Genomic DNA, 16,673 nt, shown 5'->3' on the forward strand with positions numbered 1-16,673 from the left:
GAAATATCAATAACCTCAGATATGCAGATGACACCCCCCTTATGGCAGAAAGTGAAGAGGAACTAAAAAGCCTCTTGATAAAAGTGAAAGTGGAGAGTGAAAAAGTTGGCTTAAAGCTCAACATTCAGAAAACAAAGATCATGGCATCCGGTCCCACCACTTCATGGGAAATAGATGGGGAAACAGTGGACACAGTGGCCGACTTTATTTTTCTGGGCTCCAAAATCACTGCAGATAGTGACTGCAGCCATGAAATTAAAAGACGCTTACTCCTTGGAAGGAAAGTTATGACCAACCTAGATAGCATATTCAAAAGCAGAGACATTACTTTGCCAACAAAGGTTCATCTAGTCAAGGCTATGGTTTTTCCTGTGGTCATGTATGGATGTGAGAGTTGGACTGTGAAGAAGGCTGAGCGCCGAAGAATTGATGCTTTTAAACTGTGGTGTTGGAGAAGACTCTTGTGAGTCCCTTGGACTGCAAGGAGATCCAACCAGTCCATTCTGAAGGAGATCAGCCCTGGGATTTCTTTGGAAGGAATGATGCTAAAGCTGAAAGTCCAGTACTTTGGCCACCTCATGCAAAGAGTTGACTCATTGGAAAAGACTCTGATGCTGGGAGGGATTGGGGGCAAGAGGAGAAGGGGACGACAGAGGATGAGATGGCTGAATGGCATCACTGACTCGATGGACATGAGTCTGAGTGAACTCTGGGAGCTGGTCATGGACAGGGAGGCCTGGCGTGCTGCGATTCATGGGGTCGCAAAAAGTCGGACATGACTGAGCAACCGATCTGGGATCTGGAATGCTCAGTAAATCTTTAATCCAATTTTCTGTTGATGGGTGGGGCTGTGTTCCCTCCCTGTTATTTACTGGGGCCAAACTATTATCTGTATTATCTTTATAATCTGTATTATCTATTATCTGTAAAGTTTATTTAAAACATTAACTTTCTTATGTATTCATTTATATAATTTTTGCATATAGAAGATATAGTCACTTCTAGGAGTCAGTTGCCCCAAGTTTGAATTCTACTCTGAATGGTATAAAACCTTTGAAATAGAACTTAGTACCTCAGTAACTAAGATTTTTACTCTTTAGAACCAAGGGGTTAGACCAGTGCATTGTAAAGCATCTAACGTATATTATTTCATTCAGTTTTGCCAACCATTCCATGTGCTATGTGCTATTATTATTGACATTTTACAAATGAGAAAAGGAGACACAAAAGGGTAATAAAACTTTCCTAGAATCATTCAGCAGGAACCAGTGGAGCTGGGATGAAAATCCAGGTCTGACTTAAACTATTCTGTACAATATCTAAATCAGAGGTCAAGAGAGTGGAGATAAATTTACCCAAATGTTAAATTCGATCACTTCAGAAAATGTCAGTGGTACCTCTGGTTATGAATTGTTTTGATTACTATGAATTATTGAGTCACAGAGAAACAAGAATATTTTATGCCTTCAATTCTCCATGGACCCTAAACTATACTCTATCCACACATCTCCCCTTGGCATCTGCCCTCACCAGATGCTACCACATAAACATACAGGCTCATGTGTGCACACGAGTGTGTGAACACACACAGAGTTCTAGATGAGTGATATCTACCTGTCATACATCTATATTAAACCTCAATGATTTTTTGTAACTCGACCCTTATATAATAAGATTAATGTGTTTGAAGTTGGAGTTTTATCAAAATAATGGTACTTTTCATTTCATTTCCAGAAAATACCTACAGAGATAGCCACAAGTACACAAAGCTAATGCCTAAAACTATTTGACCTGCTTTCTTATTTCCAAAAACTTTTTTCTCTCATTATTTTTGCTTAAGGCAGCAACAGAGGAGAATCAAAAATATATTCAATTTGAATATATTAAAATCAATTAAACAGGATCCTGAACTAAACTCTTTGTTATCCTTACTTTTAATCTTGGTTCATCAATCTTGAAAGCAGTCTCCATAGTCTGTAGAAGTGTTGCAATACATCACATTCTAATATAAAACTAAAAAAATGTGGACAAAAAAAATGTGTATAAATTTCTAGTCATTAGCTTAAGCAACTAACTTATCTATTAGAGAGCATGTTTTCATTATATTCTGGTAGTAATTCCTTGGTTAGCCTTACATATTCTCATTTTATTTAAGTAATTTCAGATTTAACTAAAGAAAAAATCAGTACTATTTGGGATTTTAATAGAATGATAAATTTAGTTTCCCTCAGGTGTATATATGAGTAATAAACAAAGAATTACATACGCAAATATTGATTGGAAATAGAATGTAGAAATAATACATATAGAGACAGATTGATATAGATATATAAATTAAATAAAACATGTAAAAGCAACATTTTTAAAAAGTTGAATATTTGTCATCTCCAAAGGAAAAACTTCCTGAGTTGAAAATCTCATAAGATAAATAAAAATGCAAAAGTCTCATAAAATAAAAATTGAGGAATTTTACTTTCAAAAACAGTGTATTAGGTAATTTGGATCAGCCTCTTATTGAGAATTAGAAAAGGTGACTACAATTAAAAACATATACTTGAAAGCATGGAAAAGCTAAAAATAGTAAAGAATTGGTGACCCAGCACCTAGGGAAGCAGTGAAACTGAGAGATATGAGCCCATCATTTGAGATCACTTTTGCCTTTGCTGATGCAGCTGAAAGGCTAAGTGGCACCTTTGAAAGCTTGATAAAGTTAGGGAGCAAGAGTTGAAGTATAATAGCTGAGTATGAAAGTCCAGATCTCTTTAGGTAGGAATCCTGAAGGGCTATACCCTAATAATCAGGAAGAGCCAGAGGTGAACAACAGTTGGCAGAGACTACAGACCAGCTTTGCATCATGTTGAATTGAAAAATATCTGAAATTGCTATTGAACTGAGGCTAGAAGAATCAGAAGAAACATTTCTCTTGTATGAAGAAAATATTACCCTAGAATTCAAATGATTTCCACAAACAAGTTTTAAATATCATATCAAGTGTACCATCAGTGACAATGCACCATGAATGAGGAGATACATGAGATGAGAAAACATCATGAATGAAAAACAGTGAAAACAGATCTCCAGGGGCTCCATAAAATAGAATTATCAGGCACAGACTTTAAAGTGACTGCATTCAAGAACTAAGAAAAGTTGTGACAAAAGATTTAAAACTATAAAAAATTACACATCCAGTATGAAAAAGAACCAAATGGGAGTCCACAACCAAAACTTGTAATAACAGAAATTAAGAACTCAATGTTTGGTTTCAATAAATGACTGAAGAAACAATTCATGGACTGGAAAATAGCTCAGAGTAAAATATCCAGAATGAAGACAAAGATTAGAAAACACAGAAAAGTGCTGAGAGACAAAAGGGATATAATGAAAGCATGTTATATACGAAATTTGGAGTTTCGAAAGGAAAGCAAAAAAGTGAATGGATCAGGAACTATATTAGAAGATAATGCCTAAGAATTTTTCAAAATTAGACAAACTGTATAATTCATAGATTAAAGACTGATGATCTCTAAGTTGGATAAATAAAAAGAAATTCATATCTAGATATATCATAATGAGACCAATGAAAATAAAAGACAAGAAATCTTAAAAGTTGCTGTGGTAGGCAGAATTCTCAGATGACTCCCAAGACTCCTACCCACTGAGATACACATCCTGTATAATCTGTCCACCCCCCACCCCTCATCGAAAGAGATCTGTGAATATGATGGAATAGTCCTCCCTTGATTAGCTTTATATCACATCTCAATGGTGGTGGGATAGCCATACCAGTTATTATGATATGTTATATGACTCACTAGTAGCAGAGTGTGGAGAGTGAATCTTCTGGCCTTCAGTAAGTAAGCTGCTGCCATGTTTTGAGATGGCCACATGGCAAGAACCTGATGGCCTCTAGCAACTGAGAGCAGTCCCAATGAGAAGAAAAATCTGGCTCAACTTTGTTTGACCCTAACCCACAAGAACTGTGAGATAATAAATGTTTCTTGTTTTAAGGTACTAAGTTTGCAGTAACTTGTTACGTAGCAATTGCAAACTAACTGATCTCCTTGGACTTCAAGGAGATCAAATGAGACAGTCCTTAAGGAAATCAACCCTGAATAATCATTGGAAGGAGTGATGCTAAAGCTGAAGCTCCAATATTTTGTCTACCTGATGCAAAGAACCAACTCATTGGAAAAGACCCTGATCTTGGGAAAAAGGTTGAAGGCAAAAAAGAGAAGAGGGCAGCAGAGGATGAGATGGTTAGATAGAATCAGTAACTCAATGGACATGAATCTGAGTAAACTCTGGGAGATAATAGAGGACAGGGAAGCCTGGTGTGCTACAGTCCATGGAGTCACAAACAGTCAAACACGACTTAGCGACTGAACAACAACAATTGCAACTAATACAGAAGTATTTGGAAGATATTGCAGGTTCGGTTCCTGGTGATCTTAATAAAGCAAATATTTCAATAAAGCGAGTCACAAATTTTTTGGTTTCCCAGTGCATTTAAAAGTTATGATTACACTATACTATAATATATTCAGTGTGCAATAGCATTATGTCTTTTAAAATGTACAGACCTGTGGACTCTTTACTGTTTGAGCCACCAGGGAAGCCCTAATTTAAAAATACTTTATGCTAAAAAGTGCTAACCATTATCTGAGGCTTAAGCAAGTCATACTAGTAACATCAAAATTTACTGATCAAAGGTCACCAAAAAAGTATAACTATAGTGAAAAAGTTTAAAATATTGCAAGAACTACCAAAATGTGACACAGAGACACTAAATGAGCAAATGTTATTTATTTCAAAAATGACTTGATGCAGAGTGGCTACAAACCTTTAACTTTTTAAAAATGCAATATCTGCAAAGTGCAATAAAGTGAAACATTGATATAATAAAACAAGTTATGGCTGTATAGATTATTTTCAAAGGAACAATAGATTTGATAGCCATCTTATGAGACATGAAAGGAGCCAGAAGACAATAAATGTACAAAAAGAAACTACAAAACTAGAACTCTATATACAGTAAAAATATCTTTAAAGAATGAATTTGAAGTAAAAATATTTCCAGACACACAAAAACAAAAATGTGTTACCAAAAGACCCACATTAAATAAAATTCTAAAAAATGTTAGTTAAGCAGTTAACGATTGATCCTAGATGAAAATTGAAAGCTACAAGAAGGAATACTGATCAAAAGATAAAGTATGTGTGTAAAAATAAATGACTGATAAGGATGCATGTTAATATCTCTAGATTTCAACTCTGAAATGGCTGTAAACTATGTTTGTATACTTTTCCATATTATAGCTCACAATTTAAAAGTTTTAAAATGCAAAATGAGCAAAATTTAAAAGGATAAAATTTGTTACTTTTGACTACATATGCTTTTTAAAACAATTTTATGTATTTTCTTACGGCATTTACTTTTATGGTTTCAATTTATTTTTACAGTTAACTTTTGACCCACATGGAATTTGGTGGAAAAAATTAGCAAAGATCCACCTTTATTTTTTTCTAATTTTCTTAACACAATTTATTGGATAATCTATCACTTCCCCTTGCTTAAAATGTGTACTTCATTATAGACTAAATTTTCGTATGTACACATGTCTGTTTCTTCACAGTTTCATTTCCTCTATTTTTATGTTTATTCTCGAGCTCATACCAAAATTTTTACTTATTGTAGCACAGTGCCCGGGTTAAGAGCATAGAATCTGGAGCCAGATTACCTGGGTGTGAAATCTGGTTCTTTCAATTTACAAACTGTGAGATCTTGAGGAAATTACCGGACCTCTCTGTGCCTGTTTTCTTGTCTATAAAATGGGGAAAGCAATCACTTCCTCTTTGAAGGATTATTACATGATAATATTTAATATATATAAGGCACTTAATACATATATGGCACACAGTAAATACTATCAAATATCTATTAAATAAAATAAGCACATTTTAGTGTCCAGTATAACTAGTCCTGCTTTATGTTACATTTTCTAATTTTCCTGGCTACTTTACTTTTTTTTTTTTCCATATGAACTTTAAGTTAGACCAAAGATCAATATGTTACATTTTTATTGGGTCCATATTAAACTTATAATTTATGCAGTATTGGTATTTTTACAATAATATCTTTCTCTTTAAGAACAAAGTATATATCATTACATATGGTCAGATTGTCTTGGGCTCTCAGAAGCAATTTATTTTTACATAGATTTTATAAATTTTGGTAAGGTTTATTTAAAGATATTTTATATTATCGGTTGTTATTATAAATGTAATCCTTCCACTAAGTTTTGGGGGTTTTATATATTGTACAACTATTGCCTTTTGCATTTAATATTGTAGTCAGCTACTTTAGAAAGTTCTTACCTATTGCTTCTATTCTTTGATCATCTGATTATTTGGAATTTCCCTATATACAATAGTTATGGACTGAATTGTATTCCCCTCAGATTCATATGTTGAAACCCTCACTACCAATGTGATGCTATGTGGAGGTGGGCCCTTTGGGAGGTAATTAGGTTTAGATGAGGTCATGACTAATCTCGTGACGAGATTAGTGTCCTTATAGGAAGAGATACTGCAGAGATTCCTTAGTCTCTCAGCCTTGTGAGGACACAGCAGGAAAGTGGCCATTTACCAGCCAGGCCATCTGCAAGTTCTCACCAGAACTCCACCACACTAGAACCCTGATCTCTTACTTTCAACCTCCAGAATCATCAGAAAAGTAATTTCTATTGCTAAGGCACCCCATCTATGGTAGTTTGTTATGACAGCCTGAGCTGAAAAAGACAGTAGTCAAATCATCTACAAATAATTGTCATTCGCTTCTTTCCTTCTCATTTTTATATTTCATCTTCTTCCTATTTAATTGCATTTGCAAGTACTCCCAGAAAAATATTAAATAATAATAATGGTAGAATAACTAATATTTCACCATTAAGCATTATGTTTAAGGCTTAGTTTGCAGTTTCTGTATGATGTAACTAATAATAATAATCACAATAGCTAATACTTACTGAATGCTTAGTGTGGTCTGTGCCCTTCATATACAGTGCCTGAATTAATCTTCACATTCAGTCTCTGAGAAGGTTCTATTGGCTCCATTTTACAGATAAACTGAGACACAGACAGGTCATGCAGAGTGTCCAAGATCACACATCCCATCCTGTAACTAACTTTGCATTACCAATAACATTATAGTTATCATTTTGTGTATTATTTTCCTCACTATTCTGTACCTCTGGACGGTTGGCGCTCTTAAGACAAAGCCTGGAATACATTAAATATTCAGTAAATGCTTGCTTGGGGAAGGAATGAAAGAGCTAGTTTCTGGGAAAAAAAATAGTAAGTTCTGTTTGGGACATGACAAAAATGAATTGCTTGCAGGAATTCTGGAGAAGTGTCCTATGAACAGTTGAGTAAATGCATCTTGAGCTGGGGAAACATCTTGGCTAAACCTAAGATTTGAAGTCACGATTTCCAGCTTGATTTTGATTTTGCTCCTGCTTCCTAACATTAATTATACATTTCACTAATAATGATATAGAAATGCTAGTCAATAGAGAATGTCATTGAATAGAGGCTCTGAAGTCATGAGAATGGCCGAGAGTATACAGAGGGCACATGTAAAGGAAGCAAAACAGGTGAGGAAGGGGCTGGTGGTCCTTCCTTCCAGGGCAGAGGATATGGCTAAACAATGCAGTAGGAAGCAGGCAGTGTAATTCATGCCCATACATTTTCTTAGTAGATTTTCTTAAGAAAAATTGTATATACTTTTAAACTATACTAGTCTGAACAAGAATAAATTGTCTGGAAAGGAAGCTATTTCTCAGCTCCACAGGTACACCTTATTATCTTATTCATCCCTTCAGTGATTCTTATTGTTTTCCCCACTGTTGATATTACTTAAGCTACAGCAAATGTATCTACCTATTGCTTTATTTCCTACTGCATTATCTAAAATTGCCCCCAGTCTTATTGACAACAGAGAGCCAATTCATATCTTAAAACCCCTGAGTCATCGAATAAATTAAAACATAAAAAACTTTGGCATGCAATAGAGTTGTGTGCTCACTGATGGGACCAGTGTTAATGAGAGCAAACAATGCAAGGTGCAAGCCGGATGTCAGGGACTGGACAGTCAAGTGGAATAAAGACAGAAGGAACCAGGCAAGAGGACAGAATAGGTAGAAGCAGGGCTCCAGGGTCCCACTCGTATGAGTCTCCGCTTCTTCCTGACAACACTAAATTCCAGCACAATGGTCTCCCCAGAATTCCCAGAAAACATGTTTGCTCAGAGCTGAGTTTAAACCCAAAATAGGATTAAAAGAATTCCCGTGTAAAATCTAGGATTTTAAAAAATATAATGAACTGCCTTCTATATTTATACCCGTAATGCCATTTTGTTTGTTTGGTGGGGTTTTGAAGGGACATGCTTTGGGAGGTTTTGCTGAAAATAACAGGAACCTCAATTAAGACGGAGGAGCCTGGTAGGCTGCAGTCCATGGGGTCGCTAAGAGTCGGACACGACTGAGCGACTTCACTTTCACTTTTCACTTTCATGCATTGGAGGAGGAAATGGCAACTCCATTTCCACTCCAGTGTGCTTGCCTGGAGAATCCCAGGGACGGCGGGGCCTGGTGGGCTGCCGTCTGTGGCGTTGCACAGAGTCGGACACAACTGAAGTGACTTAGCAGCAGCAGCAAACAATAAGAAAATTTGTTATGTTGCATAAGCCAAGTCTAGAGATCAATTCAGCAGTCTGGTGATGCTAACAAGGGTACAAGCTCTTTCCATTTTCTGTTCTGCGGGCCTTGGTTTTCTCTTCCCTTGGAGACTGGTGTACTTTTTGTTCGTGGCTGGCAGGGAACAGGAACTGGAGCAAGGGGCTTCCTTAATTACATTCTACAGGAGGCGAAGAAAACATCCCCCCCAGTTGGAAAACATAAGATACTCATTCTGTTGAACTGGGCAAACCTGCACTGCATGTACCAATGAGAGTCATTAGGTGTGTCCCGAGTGCTCATCCTCATTTAGACGAATCAGGATTCAGAACTAGGGTTTTGGATGGGAAATTTACATGAAAAAGAGGTTTTTTAAGAAAAGGTAAAAGTGGCAAATTAAAGCTAAATAGGAAACAGATCAGGTCCTCTACATCCAGCAGAAAATCTGAGCTAATGATAATAGGCACAGAGTTTGCTATGTTTTCTAATCCAGTATACTCTGTCATTTCATTCTATATAAAGTACTTGAATTGTACTTTAATATCAATGTACTAAAATACTTTAACATTAATTGTACTAAAATATCATAGTTTATTGAGATATTTTTATGAAAATACTGATTTTCCTTCAATATACAATTGAGTATGATTGCACTGCACCATATTCACAGAACCATTTTGACCAGAGAAAAAGGGACTATTAATTTTCTAATAAGGCTCAAGGTGAAATTCAACAGAGTTCCAGCAAACATGAGATATACATGCATTTTTGCAGTACAGAAGGTAGAAAGATAGAAAATCTTTTAAACCTTCAATATTTTCTGAGTCAATCAATGGTTCAGTTCAGTTCAGTTCAGTTGCTCAGTCGTGTCCGACTCTTTGCGACCCCATGAATCGCAGCACACCAGGCCTCTCTGTCCATCACCGACTCCCGGAGTTCACTCATACTCATGTCCATCGAGTCAGTGATGCCATCCAGCCATCTCACCCTCTGTTGTCCCCTTCTCCTGCCCCCAATCCCTCCCAGCATCAGGGTCTTTTCCAATGAGTCAACTCTTCGCATGAGGTGGCCGAAGTACTGGAGTTTCAGCTTCAGCATCATTCCTTCCAAAGAAATCCCAGGGCTGATCTCCTTCAGAATGGACTGGTTGGATCTCCTTGCAGTCCAAGGGACTCTCAAGAGTCTTCTCCAACACCACACTTCAAAAGCATCAATTCTTCGGTGTCAGCTTTCTTCACAGTCCAACTCTCACATCCATACAATTGTATGTTTTGTTTATTTAAATATGTCTTATAGTGCCTATACCCTTTATTAATAGTTTTCACAATGATGTTAGCACAGGAACATTTTTTAAAATGAAAGCTTGAGTGAAATGCTCATATATAAACAAGTAAAAAGTGGAACTGCTCTGACTGAAGCAGAAGTGCCACCTATTTTTGTCTGTTTCTTGTTTTGTCCTACTTCTCACCATGGTAGAAATTGGTACAGTTGGAGGGGTGGGTGAACCTGGTCTATGAAGGACTTTAGAAACAATTGCCCTATATTATTGCCAATTATAATGGAAGGACAAAAAAGTAGGGGGCTCTTGGAATTAAAATGACATTGCCAATAATGCTAACTTGTCTATGAAGACTCAAATTCACATCCTTCCTAACATTAATTTTACATTTATTATTAAAAATATAGATATGCTTGTAAATAGAGAATTCCACCTAGTAGAATGCCATATTATTATCAAAAGAGTGCTGCACTAAACCAAATATAACATAATAAACAATATTCATATTTATGATAAAGAAATACAAATAAACAGTGTTGAAAGGAGTGATTCTTTTGTACATGCATCATTATACACTCCTTCATATGTAAGATTACTTTCTTATTACTTTATCTTATCAATTATGTACTACAGATCACTTTCCTTCTGGTTTAATTATGATTTTGCTCATGCACTTGTTATTACCAAATCAATACAACAGAGCATAATGCATTGTAAGCAAACATGCTATTGTGTGATTAGTACTATAGGAAATTTCAAATAAGCCATTTGTTGGAATCACCATAACTCTTCTTCAACATGATAAAAAGTTTAGTTTATCCTTGTGTTTAGGTATTTTGTGTGGGAGCTGGAATGGTCTTTTAGATTTGTCATAATTTAGGGAGAATAGGTCAAGACATTGCTCACTCCCCAAACCAGTGACCAGTCATTGAGTCTAGCTGTCCCCAGCAAGGCCTTGAGTAAGACAAGTCCTCCACTGAGGACATTACTAAGACGGGTTCAACTGTGATCTGGCAGCATCCAAACTCCCCCACAGCTGGGTTAGTGAGTGTCTCGGTCCTGCAGGGAGATTGGTGTTGCATCACAGAATCACCTTCTGACTCCAGCTTTTACCTCTGAAGAGTGATCATTAAAAATAATCAGGCCTTTTTGAAATGAACTAGCAGAATAACAACAAAGCATTGATGGATGAGGGGAAATTTTCTGTAAGGAAAATCCTAGCTAACAACTACAAAAGGAATCAGATCAGATCAGATCAGTCGCTCAGTCGTATCCGACTCTTTGCAACCCCATGAATTGCAGCACGCCAGGCCTCCCTGTCCATCACCAACTCCCGAAGTTCACTCAGACTCACATCCATCAAGTCAGTGATGCCATCCAGCCATCTCATCCTCTGTCGTCCCCTTCTCCTCCTGCCCCCAATCCCTCCCAGCATCAGAGTCTTTTCCAATGAGTCAACTCTTCGCATGAGGTGGCCAAAGTACTGGAGTTTCAGTAGAATCACATTTTATAAAAATTTGATTCAGAGAATGGTCATCAATAGATGCCAAACTTATTAAGGGATATGCTGAAAAGATCAGAGTGTCATCACGTGAAAGTCATGAATTAATTTTAGTATCATAAAAGTGGCACATTATGGGCAAATGAAGTACACATGCCACTTAAGAGTTTTGGTAAAAAAAAATTGGAATCTGACTTTAGATCTAAATTTAAGTCTACAGAATATGACAAAGAAGTTAAACTGCACCACAAAGAAGCAATAGTCAAATCCAGGAAGTGGGTCATATTTCTTCAGTATGCCGATGGCCTGAAAAAAATAAGATGAATGCGAGGGAGATGGGGGGAAGGAGGCTTAAGATAAATAATAGCCATAAACAACAAATGAACTGTCTTGTTTAGATCCTAATTTAAACAAACTATAAAAAGACATTTTGAAGAAAATCAGTGAAAGTTGAATATGGGGTGGGTATTAAATAATATTAGGGAATTACTTATTAATTTTAAGCATAAAATTGCCATTGTGGCAATATTAGAAAATATCCAAAATTTTTGCAAATTAATATTAAAATATTGAGAAGTAAAATGACATCATATTTCATATTTATTATAAACTACTCCAGCCAAAAAGAAGAAAAAGCAGGGTAAGGTGGCCAGGATGGGGAAAAGACATGAAACAAATACCGCTGACTATTGGCAATCACAAAAGCTGTGTAATTAATACAAGGGCACACAGGACCATTGACTCTACTTATTTGTACATTTTGAAATTTTCACAACAAATTTTTAAAGACAGAAAAATCATTTTCCAAGTTTCATGAGGTTCTTCTTTACTATTCTGGGAGATAATGAGAATATTAAGAGACTTTAGTTTATAATATGTGTGAGAACATGAATGCAGAATGGATTTAATTATAAATATAGCACACATCTCTGAATTTATTCATAATTAAACAAAAAGTATGTGGCAACTGAGAACTTTCATTATGTGAAAAGAAAGGAATGCTCATTATTCCTTTCCTGATTTATATGTTGACTATTCAGTGACATTCTATAAACATAGAGCAAGTGATGGAAGAATATATTTGCTTTAATAAAACCCCATTATTCTGTTCGTAAAGAAGGGATTGTATATTGGACTTTTAGCCCCAAGATAAAACTATCCAGCATCATTAAAATTCTAGCACAATCTTCGTTTAACTGAACTCCCATTAAAATATGCAGAGGAAAATTGTACTTTCATAATCCACTTATTTCATATCAATTTCCAAGAGTTAATCTATATATTTGTATTGATTTCTACAAGTCTGTAGGCTGAGATTAATATATGAATCTTTGATTTTGATCTTTGAATTCAAAGTATATTTGAATACTTTGAATTTTTAGATAGGATGTCATAGTATTGACTGGAAACATTGCTGATCAACTCTGGGGAGAGAAAGAGGATGATGGAGAATGCTGAGTGTCACTGGATTCACGTATTTGGGCAGAAGGCATGTACCAGACTCCTGGCATTATAAGCCTTTAGATAGAATAGGTTCTTTCATAACTAAGGTCTTCACCATAATGGAGATCATTTGGAAGTTTGGTATTCTCCTTTACAAATTAAAGGTATATAGGCAAGCCTTACCACTGTTCTTTTTTCCTGTCAACATTTTAATGCAGTTTATATTCTTGAAAAAATGGTAGCTGTCATTGAAAGAATACACCTTTTCTCCAGCTCTGGATTTTTGTGATTCTGTCTTCATTGTATCATTTGTGGTGGTCAATAATAAATGCAGTTTTATGAGATAATCCTTAATCGTTTTAGGGTTACAGACCCTTTTGAGTATCTGTATCAGTTGGAGTCTAGTTACAAGTCACAAAAGTCTATTCTGCCAACTTTAAGTGTTTTTAAGTGAAATATTGATTCAGTAAGTGGATATTGGGTAGCTCACAGAATTTCTGGGTTTAGCTTTGGGATTAGACAAACAGAAACTCCATCCAAAATCTTTCTGCAGTATCCATGCCAGTAAGGACAGCCCTGGGGCCTCTCTGACATCCTCCATGACGTCAGGACTGACTCTTGCTATGCCTGCCACCACCAGCAGAGTGCTCCCCACGTACCCTCCCCTCATGTTTTCATCTCCAATCCAGTGATAAAGGGACCAGTGTTCACAACTCCAGCTCTGCATCTGTCTGGTATTTTTAGGTTCAGCAATGAAAAGTGAACAATGCTGTCATTTCCCAGGAATATGAGGGAAATTTAAAAGGATAAATATCTAATACAAAATGAATATAGATTCTTCACCCCCAAAACACACACACACAATATTATGCATTTATGAAGGTTCATGAGCTTTCAAGACTCATCTGTTGGGCTCCTAGAGATAAAATGGTCCTGGAAGTGCTGGCAGTTGTCATCATCATTTGAGAAAACAAATCCTGCTACATAATAGGAAGTCCATAGATAATTAGCTCTAATTTTCTATATCAAATATTTAGACTTATTTATATAACAGTTTGAGTTCTAGATGAGAAGTATGGGTATAGCTGTGTATTTAAAATAAAAAAGTTTATATAAATAACCTCTTTCCTTATGAGCTTTACATCTATAAAAACCCTCAGTTATCATGTTAATGAAAGGAAATTTTTATTACTACCCATATGTAGCCATGTAGTCAGGGCCCCGTGTGTCCTATCCTCTGCTGTGAGTCATAGCTATATATCTATATCTCTATCTATATTTATGTGTAATCTGGCTCTCAGAACTACTTTCAAATGAATTTCAATTTTTTGGTTACATCTCTCAAGAAATATTAAGGATCTGATTCGCAATTCATGACAATACTTGTTAAAACCTGCTCTCCTTACCTTTCTTTCCTCAGTCTCTCATATCCCCTAGAGTTTCTGGCATTGTGCTGTCCAATAAAGTAGCCACTAGCCATATATGGCTATTTAAATTTAAATTAATTAAATTAAATGAGATATAGAAGTTCCTCAGTTCACACAATCCACATTTGTGTACTCAACAGTCACATGTTGCTATTGGTGAAGTTGTTTGACATTTCAAGTAGAGAACAATTCCGTAACTGCAGAAAGTTCTGCTGGACAGCACTGCGCTAGGGCCCCACCTCAACAAACACCAAACTCTTTCTGACACTCACCCAAGTTGCCATCTGCACCTCCAACATTCTCAGCAATTTGAAATAAAACGGCAACTCTCTATTTCAGCCCTTTATCCTTACATGTCAGATCACTTCCTTCTCTAGTATATTTTTTGATTTTATATCACCAATATATCCAGAGACTGAGCTGACAAAGACTGAAAGCTGTCTAAGAGAGATGCAAGCCTGGAGTCAGGCAGGAAATGCATGTTAAGATGCCTTTTCACAATCACATCAGTATAATAATACTATTACATAGTAAACATCTTCTGATGCACTCATCACTTTTAATTCTTAGAATAACCCTTCAGAATAAAAATTAATTTCATTTAAAAAACAAAAACCTGAGGCTTGGAGAGCTTGAATCATTTACCTACAGTGGTACAGCTCATAAGGAGTTAAGGCCAGGGTAGAACACACTGTTTCCTAAATATAAGGCCCACTTTCTCTCTGCTCTACCGCACTGAAAAACAGTATCTCTCTGAAGATATAAAAATGGACATTCCCATGGCAACACAAGAAAACAATGGTAAAATTCCCAAAGAGCTCCCTTAGATATGCTAAATGAGAAGCCTCTGCCACATACATTTTTAAATAAAGTCCTTGAGGAAAGAAAAGCCTACTTGATCATATATCCCAACACGGTCTGGCCATTGCATTTTAAAGATTCAGAATTCACTATGAACATGACTAGGAAAGGTTTTCCATTGTGGACTTCAGTAACACTTTCCAACTCCTCTAGTTTAGCCTTTAAAAATAAGTACAAATGTATAATCAAATAAGCAGATGGACGAATGCCAGTTTTACCCTCATTACTGATAGTCTATGCAGAACCATCTGATTTTAATCTTCCCACTTGATTTACCTCATGTTTTAAAAATCTGCCCATCCAGTGAGGAATAAAAGCAAAACAAGTATAGTGTTATGTTCTAAGGTTTGCCATAAATTCAAATGTGGGCATTACCAGTTTGCTATAAAAATCGAGGTAGGAAGTATTTTAATTCCACAAGCAGAAGCACAAAATGCACCTATTTTCCCTTCAAAAATCATGCTTTCGAAAAAATGTTTTTCTCTTCTGGAATTTAGGAAGAGCTTAGTTTAGAAAAATAAAATGATACATTTAGAAGAGAAAGGGGGGAGCTGGACCTTACTAATCTCTCCCTTTTCCTTTTCCCAGTTCTTCAGAACATTTCCATTTTGTTAACAGCAAAATTGATTTTTTGGAGTGAAATTGGACCAAATTCTAGCGCAGAATATTGGTATTTGTCTCTTCCTGGCTTAGGAAGCATTTGTATCTCCAGACAGAATTTCACAGACATTATTTAATCAAACTATACAACAGTTTTGCATGTAAAGTGAATTTGGGGAATTACATTCAGTAGTGTCTGAGAGCTCTTTACAAGCACCATATCTGGTTTCAAATATTAACAACAATTGTTGAATGAGAGAGAATATGATTTTTCGAATACTCTGTTCAGTGAAGAAAGTATAGATTAGATTTTACTGAATCTTGATAAGCTACAGAATGAATTTATTCTCTTAGATGTGGATTATCATAGAAGCAAAATAAGAAACAGAGACTTACACATAGTGAGAAGAGACCACTACAGTGGCTCTGAGAGTAGAAATAAACCTCATCTCAATTGTATTACAATAGTGACACCTGTAACCCAGTCTTTTCCATTTTTTAACCTAACCAGTCCTGAAGTATTTTCCAACTCTACTGCCCTGGGTTTGCACTTAGCAAAGCATTGAATTCTCAAGATTTGTGAACAGCTTTCTAATTAGTTCACAAACTACAGAAATTGCTCTGATAGTGGTCTAGAATTAGAAATAATAGGGTGTCCCCAAACTGAAAATCCTTAGTTACTTACCCCCACCCCTTTTCTAGGTCCCACTCAAATATCACCTTCTCTTTTCCCTGACACATATATGCAAAGTGGCAACTCCTTTCCCTTCAAGCTGCCATTACCATATACACCAAATCTAGTGAACCCATGAAGAAAAGGAGTTTAATCC

The sequence above is a fragment of the Bos grunniens genome, chromosome 1 (genome assembly GCF_055505025.1).
Source record: "Bos grunniens cultivar Pamir isolate PY7600 chromosome 1, Bosgru_T2T1.0, whole genome shotgun sequence".
In the NCBI taxonomy this organism is placed as follows: domain Eukaryota; kingdom Metazoa; phylum Chordata; class Mammalia; order Artiodactyla; family Bovidae; genus Bos; species Bos grunniens.